Genomic DNA, 15,594 nt, shown 5'->3' with positions numbered 1-15,594 from the left:
TCAGTAGCTGTTTTGTCCAGTTGCCTGGCTGTCTCTTACAAGTGGGGACAGCTTCACTGGCTGTCACGTCTCTCTTCCTTGGAAATTTGTCACTCAGTGGTGATGTGAGCTGGACCCATTACTTGCCTCTGGCCTGGAGCCTGATAAATGTGGGGCTTTGGTCAGGAATGACTCTGAGTGATGGGCAGAATGGGGGTCCCCCCCCCTGTGAAATCTGACCTTCCTGAGTGTTTCCCAAAGAATGACTGATGGTCAGTGGACAAGGATCCCAGGAAGCCGGACTCCTTGTTTGTTTTGCAGCTCTGCTCCAGATTTCCTCTAATAATGCAAAGTTATACACAGAATTGAAAGAGACATTAACATTCATTTTATTCCAATCCTTTCTTAAAAAAGAAAAAAAAAAGAATAGAGACTTAAGCTTGGGGACCACTGACAAAATCCCTAAGGCAACATGGTGTGTTTTATTTTTTATTTTTATTATTCTTTTAACATCTTTATTGGAGTATAATTGCTTTACAATGGTGTGTTAGTTTCTGCTTTATAACAAAGTGAATCAGTTATACATATACATATATCCCCATATCTCCTCCCTCTTGCATCTCCCTCCCATCCTCCCTATCCCACCCCTCTAGGTGGTCACAAAGCACCGAGCTGATCTCCCTGTGCTGTGCGGCTGCTTCCCACTAGCTATCTATTATACATTTGGTAGTATATATAAATTCATGCCAACCTCTCACTACATTCCAGCTTACCCTTCTCCATCCCCGTGTCCTCAAGTCCATTCTCTACATCTGCGTCTTCATTCCTGTCCTGCCCCTAGGTTCTTCAGAAACATTTTTTTTTTTTTTAGAATCCATATACATGTGTTAGAATATGGCATTTGTTTTTCTCTTTCTGACTTACTTCACTCTGTATGACAGACTCTAGTTCCATCCAACTCACTACAAATAACCCAATTTCGTTCCTTTTTATGGCTGAGTAATATTCCATTGTATATATATGGCCACATCTTCTTTATCCATTCATCTGTTGATGGACATTTAGGTTGCTTCCATGTCCTGGCTATTGTAAATAGAGCTGCAATGAACATTGTGGTACATGAGTCTTTTTGAATTATGGTTTTCTCAGAGTATATGTCCAGTAGTGGGCTTGCTGGGTCATATGGTAGTTCTATTTTTAGTTCTTTAAGGAACCTCCTTACTATTCTCCATAGTGGCTGTATCAATTTACATTCCCACCAACACTGCAGGAAGGTTTCCTTTTCTCCACACCCTCTCCCACATTTACTGTTTGTAGATGTTTTTGTAAGGGCCACTCTGACCAGTGTGAGGTGATACCTCAATGTAGTTTTGATTTGCATTTTTCTAATGATTAGTGATGTTGAGCATCTTTTCATGTGTTTGTTGGCAATCTGTATGTCTTTGGAGAAATTCTATTTAGATCTTCTGCCCATTTTTGGATTGGGTTGTTTGTTCTTTTGATATTGAGCTGCATGACCTGCTTGTATATTTTAGAGAGTAATCCTTTGTCAGTTGCTTCGTCTGCAAATATTTTCTCCCCTTCTGAAGGTTGTCTTTTCATCTTGTTTAAGGTTTCCTTTGCTGTGCAAAAGCTTTTAAGTTTCATTAGGTCCCATTTGTTTATTTTTGATTTTATTTCCATTACTCTAGAAGGTGAGTCAAAAAAGATCTTGCTGAGATTTATGTCAAAGAGTGTTCTGCCTATATTTTCCTATAAGAATTTTATAGTGTCTGGCCTTACATTTAGGTCTTTAATTCATTTTGAGTTTATTTTTGTGTATGGTGTTAGGGAGTGTTCTAATTTCGTTCTTTTACATGTAGCTGTCCAGTTTTCCCAGCACCACTTACTGAAGAGGCTGTCTTTTCTCCACTGTATAGCCTTGCCTCCTTTATCAAAGATAAGGTGACCATATGTGTGTGGGTTTATCTCTGGGCTTTCTATCCTGTTCCATTGATCTATATTTCTGTTTTTGTGCCAGTACCACACTGTCTTGATTACTGTAGGTTTGTAGTATAGTCTGAAGACAGGGAGCCTGATTCCTCCAGCTCTATTTTGCTTTCTCAAGATTGCTTTGGCTATTCGGGGTCTTTTGTGTTTCCATACAAATTGTGAAATTTTTTCTTCTAGTTCTGTGAAAAATGCCATTGGTAGTTTGATAGGGATTGCAATGAATCTGTAGATTGCTTTGGGTAGTAGAGTCATTTTCACAATGTTGATTCTTCCAATCCAAGAACATGGTACATCTTTTCATCTGTTTGTATCATCTTTAATTTCTTTCATCAGTGTCTTATAGTTTTCTGCATACAGGTCTTTTGTCTCCTTAGGTAGGTTTATTCCTAGGTATTTTATTCTTTTTGTTGCAATACTAAATGGAAGTATTTCCTTAATTTCTCTTTCAGATTTTTCATTATTAGTGTATAGGAATACAAGAGACTTCTGTGCATTGATTTTGTATCCTACTACTTTACCAAATTCACTGATTAGCTCTAGTAGTTTTCTGGTAGCATCTTTAGGATTCTCTATGTATAGTACCATGTCATCTGCAAACAGTGACAGCTTTACTTCTTCTTTTCTGATTTGGATTTATTTTATTTCTTTTTCTTCTCTGATTGCTGTGGCTAAAACTTCCAAAACTATGTTGAATAATAGTGGTGAGAGTGGGCAACCTTGTCTTGTTCCTGATCTTAGTGGAAATGCTTTCAGTTTTTCACCATTGAGGACGATGTTGGCTGTGAGTTTGTCATATATGGCTTTTAGTATGTTGAGGTAAGTTCCCTCTATGTCTAATTTCTGGAGAGTTTTTATCATAAATGGGTGTTGAATTTTGTCAAAAGTTTTTTCTGCATCTATTGAGATGATCATATGGTTTTTCTCCTTCAGTTTGTTAATATGGTGTATCACATTTGCTGATTTGCATATATTGAAGAGTCCTTGCATTCCTGGGATAAAACCTACTTGATCATGGTGTATGATCCTTTTAATGTGCTGTTGGACTCTGTTTCCTAGTATTTTGTTGAGGATTTTTACATCTATGTTCATCAGTGATATTGGCCTGTAGTTTTCTTTTTTTGTGTCATCTTTGTCTGGTTTTGGTATCAGGGTGGTAGTGGTCTTGTAGAATGAGTTTGGGAGTGTTCCTCCCTCTGCCATATTTTGGAAAAGTTTGAGAAGGATAGGTGTTGGCTTTTCTCTAAATGTTTGATCGAATTCGCCTGTGAAGCCATCTTGTCCAGGGCTTTTGTTTGTTGGAAGACTTTTTATCACAGTCTCAATTTCAGTGCTTGTGATTTGTCTGTTTATATTTTCTATTTCTTCCTGGTTCAGTCTTGGAAAGTTGTGTTTTTCTAAGAATTTGTCCAATTCTTCCTGGCTGTGAATTTATTGTCATATTGTCACTTGTAGTAATCTCACATGATCCTTTGTATTTCTGCAGTGTCAGTGGTTTCTTCCCTTTTCTATTTCTAATTCTATTGATTTGAGTCTTCTCTCTTTTTTTCTTGATGATTCTGGCTAATGGTTTATCAATTTTGTTTATCTTCTCAAAGAACCAGCATTTAGTTTTATTGATCTTTGCTATCATTTCCTTCATTTCTTTTCCATTTATTTCGGATCTGATCTTTATGATTTCTTTCCCTCTGCTAAATTTGGGGTTTTTTTTGTTCTTTCTCTAGTTGCTTTAGGTGTAAGGTTAGGTTGTTTATTTGAGATGTTTCTTGTTTCTTGAGGTAGAATTGTATTGCTATAAGCTTCCCTCATAGAACTGTTTTTGCCGCATCCCATAGATTTTGGGTCATCGTGTTTTCATTTTCATTTGTTTCTAGGTATTTTTTGATTTCCTCTTTGAGTTCTTCAGCGATATCTTGGTAACTAAGTAGTGTATGTTTAGCCTCCATGTGTTTGTATTTTTTACAGATTTTTTTCATGTAATTGATATCTAGTCCCATAGCATTGTGGTCAGAAAAGATACTTGATATGATTTCAATTTTCTTAAATTTACCAAGGCTTGATTTGTGACCCAAGATATGATCTATCCTGAAGAATGTTCCATGAGCACTTGAGGAGAAAGTGTATTCTGTTGTTTTTGGATGGAATGTCCTATAAATATCAATTAAATCCATGTTGTTTAATGTATCATTTAAAGCTTGTGTTTCCTTATTTATTTTCATTTTGGATGATCTGTCCATTGGTGAAAGTGGGGTGTTAAAGTCTTCTACTATGATTGTGTTACTGTCGATTTCCCCTTTTATGGCTGTTAGCATTTGCCTTATGTATTAATGTGCTCCTTTGTTGGGTGCATAGATATTTACAATTGTTTTATCTTCTTCTTAGATTGATCCATTTATCATTATGTAGTGTCCTTGTCTCTTGTAATAGTCTTTATTTTAAAGTCTATTTTGTCTGATATGAGAATTGCTACTCCAGCTTTCTTTTGATTTCCATTTGCATGGAATGTCTTTTTCTACGCCTCACTTTCAGTCTGTATGTGTTCCTAGGTCTGAAGTGGGTCTCTTGTAGATAGCATGTATATGGGTCTTGTTTTTGTATCCATTCAGCCAGTCTATGTCTTTTGGTGGGAGCATTTATTCCATTTATATTTAAGGTAATTATTGATATGTATGTTCCTATTACCATTTTCTTAATTGTTTTGGGTTTGTCATTGTAGATCTTTTCCTTCTCTTCTGTTTCCTGCCTAGAGAAGTTCCTTTAGCATTTGTTGTAAAGCTGGTTTGGTGGTGTTGAATTCTCTTACCTTTTGCTTGTTGTAAAGCTTTTAATTTCTCTGTCAAATCTGAATGAGATCCTTGCTGGGTAGAGTAATCTGGGTTGTAGGTTTTTCCCTTTCATCGCTTTAAATATGCCCTGCCACTCCCTTCTGGCTTGCAGAGTGTCTGCTGAAAGATCAGCTGTTAACCTTATGGGGATTCCCTTGTATGTTATTTGTTGTTTTTCCCTTGCTGCTTTTAATATTTTTTCTTTCTATTTAATTTTTGATAGTTTGATTAATATGTGTCTTGGCGTGTTTCTTCTTGGATTTATCTTGTATGGGATTTTGTGTTCTTCCTGGACTTGATTAACTGTATTCTTTCCCATATTAGGGAAGTTTTCAACTATTATCTCTTCAAATATTTTCTCTGTCCCTTTCTTTATCTCTTCTTCTTCTGGCACCCCTATAATTCGAATGTTGTTGCGTTTAGTGTTGTCCCAGTGGTCTCTGAGATGGTCATCAATTCTTTTTTTTTTTTTTTTTTTTTGTGGTACATGGGCCTCTCACTGTTGTGGCCTCTCCTGTTTCGGAGCACAGGCTCCAGACATGCAGGCTCAGTGGCCATGGCTCACGGGCCTAGCTGCTCCGCAGCATGTGGGATCCTCCTGGACCAGGGCATGAACCCATGTCCCCTGCATTGGCAGGCGGACTCTCAACCACTGCACCACCAGGGAAGACTGCGGTCCTCAATTCTTTTCATTCTTTTTTTCTTTATTCCACTCTGTGGTAGTTATTTCCACTATTTTATCTTCCAGGTCACTTATCCGTTCTTCTGCCTCAGTTACTCTGCCATTGATTCCTTGTAGAGAAGTTTTAATTTCATTTATTGTGTTGTTTATCATTGTTTGTTTGCTCTTTAGTTCTTCTAGGTCCTTGTTAAACGTTTCTTGTATTTTCTCCATTCTATTTCCAAGATTTTGGATCATCTTTACTATCATTCCTCTGAATTCTTTTTCAGGTAGACTGCCTATTTCCTATTCATTTATTTGGTCTGGTGGGTTTTTACTTTGCTCCTTCATCTGCGGTATGTTTCTCTGTCTTCTCATTTTGCCTAACTTACTCTGTTTGTGGTCTCCTTTTTGCAGGGTGCAGGTTCATAGTTCCCCTTGTTTTTGGTGTCTGCTCCCAGTGGGTAAGGGTGGTTCAGTGGGTTGTGTAGGCTTCCTGGTGCAAGGGACTGGTGCCTGTATTCTGGTGGATGAGGCTGGATCTTGTCCTTCTGGTGGGCAGGACCACGTCCAGTATTGTGTTTTAGGGTGTTGTGAACTTATTATGATTTTAGGCAGCCTTTCTGATAATGGGTGGGGTTGTGTTCCTGTCTTGCTAGTTGTTTGGCATGGGGTGTCTAGCACTGTAGATTGCTGGTTGTTGAGTGGAGCTGGGTCTTAGCATTGAGATGGAGATCTCTGGGAGAGCTTTCGGCATTTGATATTACACGGAGCTGGGAGGTCTCTGGTGGACCAATGTCCTGAACTCGGCTCTCCCACCTCAGAGGCATAGGCGTGACACCTGGCCAGAGCACCAAGACCCTGTCAGCCACACGGCTCAGAATAAAAGGGAGAAAATGGAAAGAAAGAAAGAAAATAGAATAAAATAAAGTTATTAAAATTAAAAATTAAAAATCAAAGAATTAAAAAGTAATTTAAAAAAAGAAAGAGAGAGCAACCAAACCAAGAAAACAAATCCACCAATGATAACAAGCGCTAAAAACTATATTAAAAAAACAAACAAACAAAAAAAACGGACAGGCAGAACCCTAGGACAAATGGTAAAAGCAGTTACACAGACAAAATTACAGAAAGAAGCATACTCGTACACACTCACAAAAAGAGAAAAAGCAAAAAATATATATATAGTTGCTCCCAAAGTCCACTGCCTCAATTTTGGGATGATTCATTGTCTATTCAGGTATTCCACAGATGCAGGTACATCAAGTTGTGGAGATTTAATCCACTGCTCCTGAGGCTGCCGGTAGAGATTTCCCTTTCTCTTCTCTGTTCGCACAGCTCCCTGGCCTCAGCTTTGGATTTGGCCCCGCCTCTGCGTGTACGTCGCCTGAGGGCACCTGTTCCCCACCCAGACAGGACGGGATTAGAGGAGCAGCTGATTCGGGGGCTCTGGCTCACTCAGGCTGGGGGGAGGGAGGGGCACGGAAAGCAGGGTAAGCGTGTGGCGGCAGAGGCTGGAGTGACGTTGCACCAGCCTGAGGCGCGCTGTGCATTCTCCCGGGGAAGTTGTCCCTGGATCCCGGGACCCTGGCAGTGGCGGGCTGCACAGGCACCCCTGAAGGGGGGTGTGGAGAGTGACCTGTGCTCGCACACAGGCTTCTTGGTGGCTGCAGTAGCAGCCTTAGCATCCCATGCCCGTCTCTGGGGTCCGCGCTGATAGTCGCGGCTCGCGCCTGTCTCTGGAGCTCGTTTAGGCGGTGCTCTGAATCCCCTCACCTCACGCACCCCGAAACAATTGTCTGTTGCCTCTTCGGCAGGTCGAGACTTTTTCCCGGACTCCCTCCCGGCTAGCTGTGGTGCACTAATCCCTTTAGGCTGTGTTCACGCCGCCAGTCCTCCCCCTGGGATCCGACCGAAGCCCAAACCTCAGCTCCCAGCGCCCGCCTGCCCCGGCGGGTGAGCAGACAAGCCTCTCGGGCTGGTGAGTGCTGGTCGGCACCGATCCTCTGTGCGGGAATCTCTCCACTTAGTCCTCCGCACCCCTGTTACTGTGCTCTCCTCCGTGGCTCTGAAGCTCTCCCTCCTCCCACCCCCCGTCTCCACCAGTGAAGGGGCTTCCTAGTGTGTGGAAACTTTTCCTCCTTCACAGCTCCCTCCCAGAGTGCAGGTCCTGTCCCTATTCTTTTGTCTCTGTTCTTCTTTTTTCTTTTGCCTTATCTGGGTATGTGGGGAGTTTCTTGCCTTTTGGGAAGTCTGAGGTCTTCTGCCAGCGTTCAATAGGTGTTCTGTAGGAGGTGTTCCACATGTAGATGTATTTCTGATGTATTTGTCGGGAGGAAGGTGATCGCCACATCTTACTCTTCTGCCATCTTAAAGGTCTCTCCTCACGTGGTGTGTTTTAGGGTAAGCTGATTCTAGAACGTCCGTCTTGTGAAAATTTTAGCACAATGAAGTCCCTGGACCTGGTTTTCCCTCATGCAAAATAGGGTCTGTTACCTCTCTTTCTCAAGGGTCACTGAGACCAAGTGTGCAGTTTCTTGTTACTTTTGGAGGAACATTACCTTCCAATATGTTAGTATAAAAGTTCTAACATGTCTATGGGCTTCCTGGGTGGCGCAGTGGTTAAGAATCCACCTGCCAATGCAGGGGACACGGGTTCGAGCCCTGGTCTGGGAACATCCCACATGCTGCAGAGCAACCAAGCCCGTGCACCACAACTACTGAGCCTGCTCTCTAGAGCCTGCATGCCACAACTACTGAAGCCCTTGCACCTAGAGCCCGTGCTCTGCAACAAGAGAAGCCACTGCAATGAGAAACCCATACACCACAGCAAAGAGTAACCCCTGCTCAACGCAACTAAAGAAAGCCCACATGCAGCAACAAAGACCCAACACAGTCAAAAATAAATAAATTAATTAATTTTAAAAAATTCTAACATGTGTAGCATATAGCAAGTTCTCAATAACAATGCTAACTTCAGTAATCTACGCAAGCTACCATATTATTTCACTTCAAATGTGTTGACTCATTGAATCCTCCCCAAAAACCTACGAAGTAGGTATTCTAATTAAGTCCACTTTAAAGATGAGAAAACAGAGGCTTAGGGAATTTAAGTGACTTCCTCTCCTGTGAAATCATTTATGAAAGTGAAGCCTGCTTCTCAGAGTTGCTCTGAAAAAAACCCTTATATTTAGAAGACATTATTTTTTATTTGCATTTCTCAACAATTAGTAACATTGAGCATATTTTCATGTGCTTTTTAACCATCTGTATATCTTCTTTGGAGAAATGCCTATTTAGATTTTCCACGCATTTTTTTATTGGGTTGTTTGTTTTTTTGATGTTGAACTGCATGAGCTGTTTGTATATTTTGGAGATTAATCCCTTGTCGATTGCTTCATTTGCAAATATTTTCTCGCATTCTGAGGGCTGTCTTTTCATGTTGTTTATGGTTTCCTTTGCTGTGAAAAAGCTTTTAAGTTTCATTAGGCCCCATTTGTTTAGTTTTATTTTCATTACTCTAGGAGGTGGATTGAAAAAGATCTTGCTGTGATTTATGTCAACGAGTGTTCTGCCTATATTTTCATCTAAGAGTTTTATGGTATCTGGCCTTACACTTAGGTCTTTAATCTATTTTGAGTTTATTTTTTGTGTATGGTGTTAGAGTGTGTTCTAATTTCATTCTCTTACATGTAGCTGTCCAGTTTTCCCCAAACCATTTATTGAAGAGACTCTCTTTTCTCCATTGTATATTCTTGCCTTCTTTGTCATAGATTAGGTGACCATAGGTGCATGAGTTTATCTCTGGGCTTTCTATTCTGTTCCACTGATCTATATTTCTGTTTTTGTGCCAGTACCATACTGTTTTGATGACTGTGGCTTTGTAGTATAGTCTGAAGTCCAGGAGCCTGATTCCTCCAGCTCCATTTTTCTTTCTCAAGATTGTTTGACTATTCATGATCTTTTGTGTTTCCATACAAACTGTAAAATTTTTTGTCCTAATTCTGTGAAAAATGCTATTGGTAATTTGATAAGGATTGCATTGAATCTGTAGATTGCTGTGAGTAGTATAGTCATTTTAACAATATTGATTCTTCCAATCCAAGAACATGGTATATCTCTCCATCTGTTTGTGTCATCTTTTATTTCTTTCATCAATATCTTATAGTTTTCTGGGTATAGGTCTTTTGCCTCCTTAGATAGGTTTATTCCTAGGTATTTTATTCTTTTTGATGTGATAGTAAATGGGATTGTTTCCTTAATGAGGTATCACCTCACACTGGTCAGAATGGCCATCATCAAAAAAATCTACAAACAAATGCTGGAAAGGGGGTGGAGAAAAGGGAACACTCCTACACTGTTGGTGGGAATATAAACTGGTACAGTCACTATGGAGAACAGTCTGGAGATTCCTTAAAAACTAAAAATAGAGCTACCATATGATCTAGCAATCCTACTCCTGGGCATATAACCAGAGAAAACCATAATTTGAAAGGATACATGCACCCCAATATTTACTGCAGTACTGTTTACAATAGCAGGGACATGGAAGCAAGCTAAATGTCCATCAACAGAGGAATGGATAAAGAAATTGTGGTGCATATATACAATGGAATATTACTCAGCCATAAAAAGGACAAAATAATGCCATTTGCAGGGACATGGATGGACCTAGAGATTGTCATACTGAGTGTAGTAAGTCAGACAGAGAAAGGCAAATATCATATGATATCACTTATATGTGGAATCTAAAAAAAGACTATAAATGAACTTATCTACAAAACAGAAATAGAGTTACAGATGTAGAAAATAAACTTATGGCTACCAGGGGTGTAAGAGAGGGAGGGATAAATTGGAAGATTGAGATTGACACATACACACTACTATATATAAAATAGATAACTGATAAGGACCTACTGTATAGCACAGGGAGGGATGTCTACTCAATACTCTGTAATGGCCTATATGGGGAAAGAAACTAAAAAAGAGTGGATATATGTATATGTATAACAGATTCGTTTTGATGTACACCTGAAACTAACACAGCATTGTAAATCAACTATACCCCACGAAAAATTATAAAAATAAATAGATAAATAAAAGACCTTATATTTAAAAGTCTTGTATTTAAAAGACTCTTATTGTTTGTTATTTTATCTCATATAGTCCTTTTGGAGCAATCAACTTCAATCTTTCATACAAAGGGTAAAACTGAGGCACAGAATGCTGGAAGTATTTTCCTGAGCCATCGGTCACAGTATAGCTAGCCTACGCTTCAACAGTAACAATCATGAAAATCTCAGTAGCTTATTGCAACATTTATTTTCTGTTTATGTCACAGCCTGATATTGGTCAGTTTGCCTTGTCAAGAGTGCTCTCTTCTGAGGAGTGACTAAGATCCAGCTTGCTTGTAAATTACAGCCACCATCTGGAACATGTGGCCTCCAAGTTCACTGAGGCAGGGAGAGAGAGAGTGGATAGATTGTGGAGGATGTTTTAAAGAACCAGGCGTGGAAGCGGTTTATATCACATCTGTGTCTACATCCTGTTGACCTTCATGCATCACGTGACTCTAGTCTAAGTGCAAAGGAGGCTGAGAAATGCAGAGGAGCACATGAATTTTGATTAGGGCTAATAGTTTCTATCATAGTCTGTCCTTTGCTCACTTCCTTCTCAACATAGGTTAACACAATTAACCTATCCCCGAGAGAGACAACCCAAGGTCCTATGTAGTCATTGCATCAACCTATATGTCCAGGATCTCTGGATGGCAGGTGGTCCTCTGTCAGGTGAAGATACGGATATATTTTGTCCAGTGACCTGTGAACTAAAAAGACAAACTGTTTGCCCCTAATGTAATATATCAAGTTTGCAGAGGACAGGGTACTTGCCATCAACACCCTCATTCATGGAGGGGAAGATGGTAGACCCCAGTGGACAGTACTCTGTAGCAATCCTTCAGTCCTTCAGGAAGAGGTTGGAAAAGTCTCTCACCCTTGATGAGGCTTGATTCTGCAACCTGGGGAGTCTCTTTTGACTTTCTGATCCTGGCTCCTGATTGCCTTTGTGAGGACCCTCCTTTCACATTATTCCCCTTGGCCACCTTTGAAGTGGGTGTGGAAGAGAGACATGATCTTCTATGGGGGCTCTGCAGCCTTTGAAGACTGCTTGCTGCACTGCAGTATTTGGAGTTTGTTTTCATCTTGAACTGTCAATGGCTTCTCTCTTTGTTTTTTTTTTTCCAGTCCAAGCTCATTCATTCACTGTTTTAATGGCAATATAGTATAATTCTCTTGATAACTTAGTAGGCTGATACCTTTCCACTCAGTCAATTTCATATGCCAACAACCACAGCCCAAGTTTATTTCTGGATAAACTTCTCAAATGGCTTCTGCTTTTCCTTCTCCCTCTCTCTCTTTCTCTTTCTCTCCCTCTTCTTGATGGGGCTTGAAATGGCAAGGCAACAACTTCAATCTGATTTTGCCCTAAGTCACTTCATCCAACTAAGAGTTCTTTTTCTGAATTTTATTACTAAAATCCTTTTACTTTTTCCCCTTAAATTCCTTCTTTTAAGGTTTGGGACCCAGAAACAGATGGCTTTCCCAACAATCTCAGGTCCTGGATCTGGAGACTTTATTCTATTTCATTTCTACTTTAAAATCTGTCCATTCTTTTCTGAGCTCATCTCTTTCTTGCAATACTTTAACAAATGAAGACAAAAACAACCTATATATGACTAATGTATATTTTTCATACTCTCTCCTGAGATTGGCTAGGAGAGATTTTCAGTGCACCCATGAGTGTCAAAGCTTTGGTGTTTGAGTTTTCTTGTCCTGACATCCTGGACCCATTTCTGCTTGGGGTCAGCACAGACCTCCTTGGCCAGTTTGGGCTTGAAGCTGTGGAGGAGAGACGGCACAGTTAGATGGGGAGCCTTGAGTATTCAGGCGTGGGAGTGTAACCTACTGTATAGGAAACATGCCTGGTCCGATAGTCTGGATGATGGAGCTGCCCCAGGGATGGAGGGGGAAGAAGGGGCCTTAGGAGAAGGAGCTGCCTTTGCTGGTCCAGGGGAAGCCATCCTGGCTCCTGGATGAAGGAATTGTAGAGCTGAACCAATGACTGGACAGGACCTGGGAGGGAGAAGTCTCTTGATTTTCTTAAATTCAGTTTTCCCAATGGAAAATTTCTATGATTGGATTAGAGATGGTTTAAAGCATCTCCAACTCAATCTGATAATAACCCTATCCACTGCCCCAGGGGAAGAACTCAGGACCGAGGGTTGAACGTGGGTGGTCATGGTTCACTCACATCACAGCTTCCTGGGGACACTGGCTGCTGATAATTCTTCTGTAGCTCTCCAGCTTCTGGATGGGGATCTACTTATTGGTGAGTCTATAGTAGCAGGTTGTTTCTGAGTGAAACAACAAGAGAAAGGCTACTTAGACTGTGTTCCAGGGCTTTCTGTTTATAAAGTAGAGAACCATAGAAGGGGTCGTCAAAGAAAAGGGAAACTGCCCATCCTAAACCCCGTGATCTGCCCTTTGAAGTGTTCCTTAAACTCTCCGTCTCACTTGCATGTGCTGTGAAGTGGGAGGGCACCATCACCAAATGAGAGGAGAAGAACTGACGGCAACTCTGGGCTGACATGCTTGGAGGGGCGAATAGAATATTACAATTCCTTAGGGCAAGAGGACCTCAGGTATGGGTCCTCTATTAGGCTCCAGCCAATCTATGCCCAGTCATGAGTTCTCCTGATACCCACTGCCTCTGCAGAGCTACGTCACTGGAGTCCAGATTCTGGGTCTCCTCCTTTGCCCTCCACCATATCTGGAAATATTCTGCACACCCACTCGTACAGACCCTCTCTCTTTGATATCCTGGTCCCCAAACACTGCTGAAAGGAGCCAGGGTAGTAACTGCACTGGGATCATGTTTCCAGAGCTGGAGTTCTGGAAGGAGCTGAATTTGGTGTCCACAGCTGGAATCCCCATCCTGGCTTTGCCCAGGAGCAGCCGTGCAGTCAGGCTTATTCCTTCTCCTTCTCAGACTTTTCCGATCTTGTAAAAACAGTTGTTAAAGTGAGAGTGTGGGTACCCTTCTGCTCTGAAGGCCCATCATGACCTAGAGATGGGGTGATGTGCTTCAAAGGGAAGAAGAGGGGGGCTTGCATGGCTGAGGGAGCACCTGGGTGCTGAAGGCGGCTGTTGTGAGCAGTAGACCCAGGAGGACTACCGAGACCCCTATGTTGGGGGGTGAGGACTTCAGCTTCACCTTTGTAGCTGCTGGCTTCTGAGTCGATCTCAGCCTCTCTTTCCCTCTGCTGGCTCTGCCTACATTTTATAGAGAGCACACAGGAATAGGGAGAAAGTCAGTGGGTGAGAGGCCCTCATTCTTCTGGATGAATCACAGCACGGAGTAATAAATCAGCCGAGCCATCACCCTGCCCTGAGGAAGCTGTTAGGAGATGAAAGAGAAAAGTGTGAGTTGATGCAGGCCTGTTTTCCTTCTAAGATAAGGAGTGGTAGGGGAGGTAGGGGCTATACCCAGTCAGACCACAGGATGGGACCTCTGGCTGTTATTAAGGGTCCTGCTTTTTGAAATAAAACACTTTCTGTAGAACAAGGAAGGAGGTAGGGATACCAAGGGCAAGGAGATGGAAGCACTTTTCCCATTTTCCTTTTAGGCTCCCAGGTGCAAGGCTAGGGAACATAGACCATGTATCTTAATGTAAGGAGTGTAAAAGAATTTGCAGACACGTTTTAAAACCACTGTTTTAGCTTACAGCCTTACACTGTTGGGTGTATGTTAGCTGTGGGCTTGTCATCTATGGCTTCTATTATGTTGAGGTATGTTCCTTTTATACCCCTATTGTTGAAAGTTTTTATCATGAAAGGATGTTGTATTTCATCAAATGCTTTTTCTGCATCTGTTGAGAAGATCGTGGTTTCTATCTTTCATTCTATTAATGTGGTGTATCACATTTATTGATTTGTGTATGTTGAACCACAGTTACGTCTCAGGGATAAATCCACTTGATCATGGTATAAAATCCTCTTAATGTGGTCCTGAATTCAGCTTGGGATATTTTGAGGATTTTTGCATTTATATTCATCAGGAACATGGGCTGTAGGTTTCTTTTCTTGTAGTGTCTAGCTTTGATATCGGGTAACACTGGCCTCGTAAAATTAGTTTGAGAGTGTTTCCTCCTCTTCAAATTTTTGGAAGACTGTGAAAAATTGGCATTAATTCTTCTTTAAATGTTTGGTAGAATTCATCAGGGAAACCTTTTAGTCCTGGACTTTTCTTTGTTAGAAGATTTTCGATTGCCTATTCAATCTCCTTATTATTGGTCTGTTCAGATTTTCTATTTCTTCATGATTTGGTTTTGTTAGGTTGTAAGTTTCTAGGAATTTATCCATTACTTCTAGGTTATCTAATTTGTTGGTGTAAATTGTTCATGTAGTCTCTTATGATCCTTTGTATTTCTGTGGTATTTGTTGTAATGTCTTCTTTTTAATTTCTGATTTTATATTTATTTGAGTCTTCTATTTATTTGAGCCTTCTTTCTTCTTTTTCTTAGTTTTCTCAGTGTAACTAACTGTCAATTTTTGTTTATCTTTTCAAAAAAAAAGACAACAGCTCTTAGTTTTGTTGATCTTTTCTGTTGTTTTTCTGGACTCAGCTTAATTTATTTCTGTTCTGATCTTTGTTATTTCCTTTCTTCTGCTAGCTTTGGGCTGAGTTTGTTCCTCTTTTTTCTAGTTTCTTAAGGTGTACAGTTAGGTTGTTTATTTGAGATTTTTTTTTCTTGATGAAGGCATTTATCACTATAAACTTCCCTCTTAGAGTGTTTTTGCTGCATCCTATAAGTTCTGGTATGTTGTTTTTCCATTTCCAGTTGTTTCAAGATTTTTTTTTTGATCTCCCTTTTGATTCTTCATTGACCCATTGTTCAGGAGTGTGTTGTTTCATTTTCATATTTGTGAATTTTCCAGTTTTTCTCCTGTTATTGATTTATGGTTTCATACCATTGTGTTCAGGAAAAATACTTGGCATAATTTCAATCTTTTTAAATTTGCTAAAACTTATTTTGTTATCTATAATATGATCTATCCTGGAGAATGTTTTGTGTGTGAT

Source organism: Grampus griseus, assembly GCF_964374135.1.
Source record: "Grampus griseus genome assembly, chromosome: 20".
Taxonomy (NCBI): Eukaryota; Metazoa; Chordata; class Mammalia; order Artiodactyla; family Delphinidae; genus Grampus; species Grampus griseus.
Note: the sequence above shows the minus strand (reverse complement) of the source record.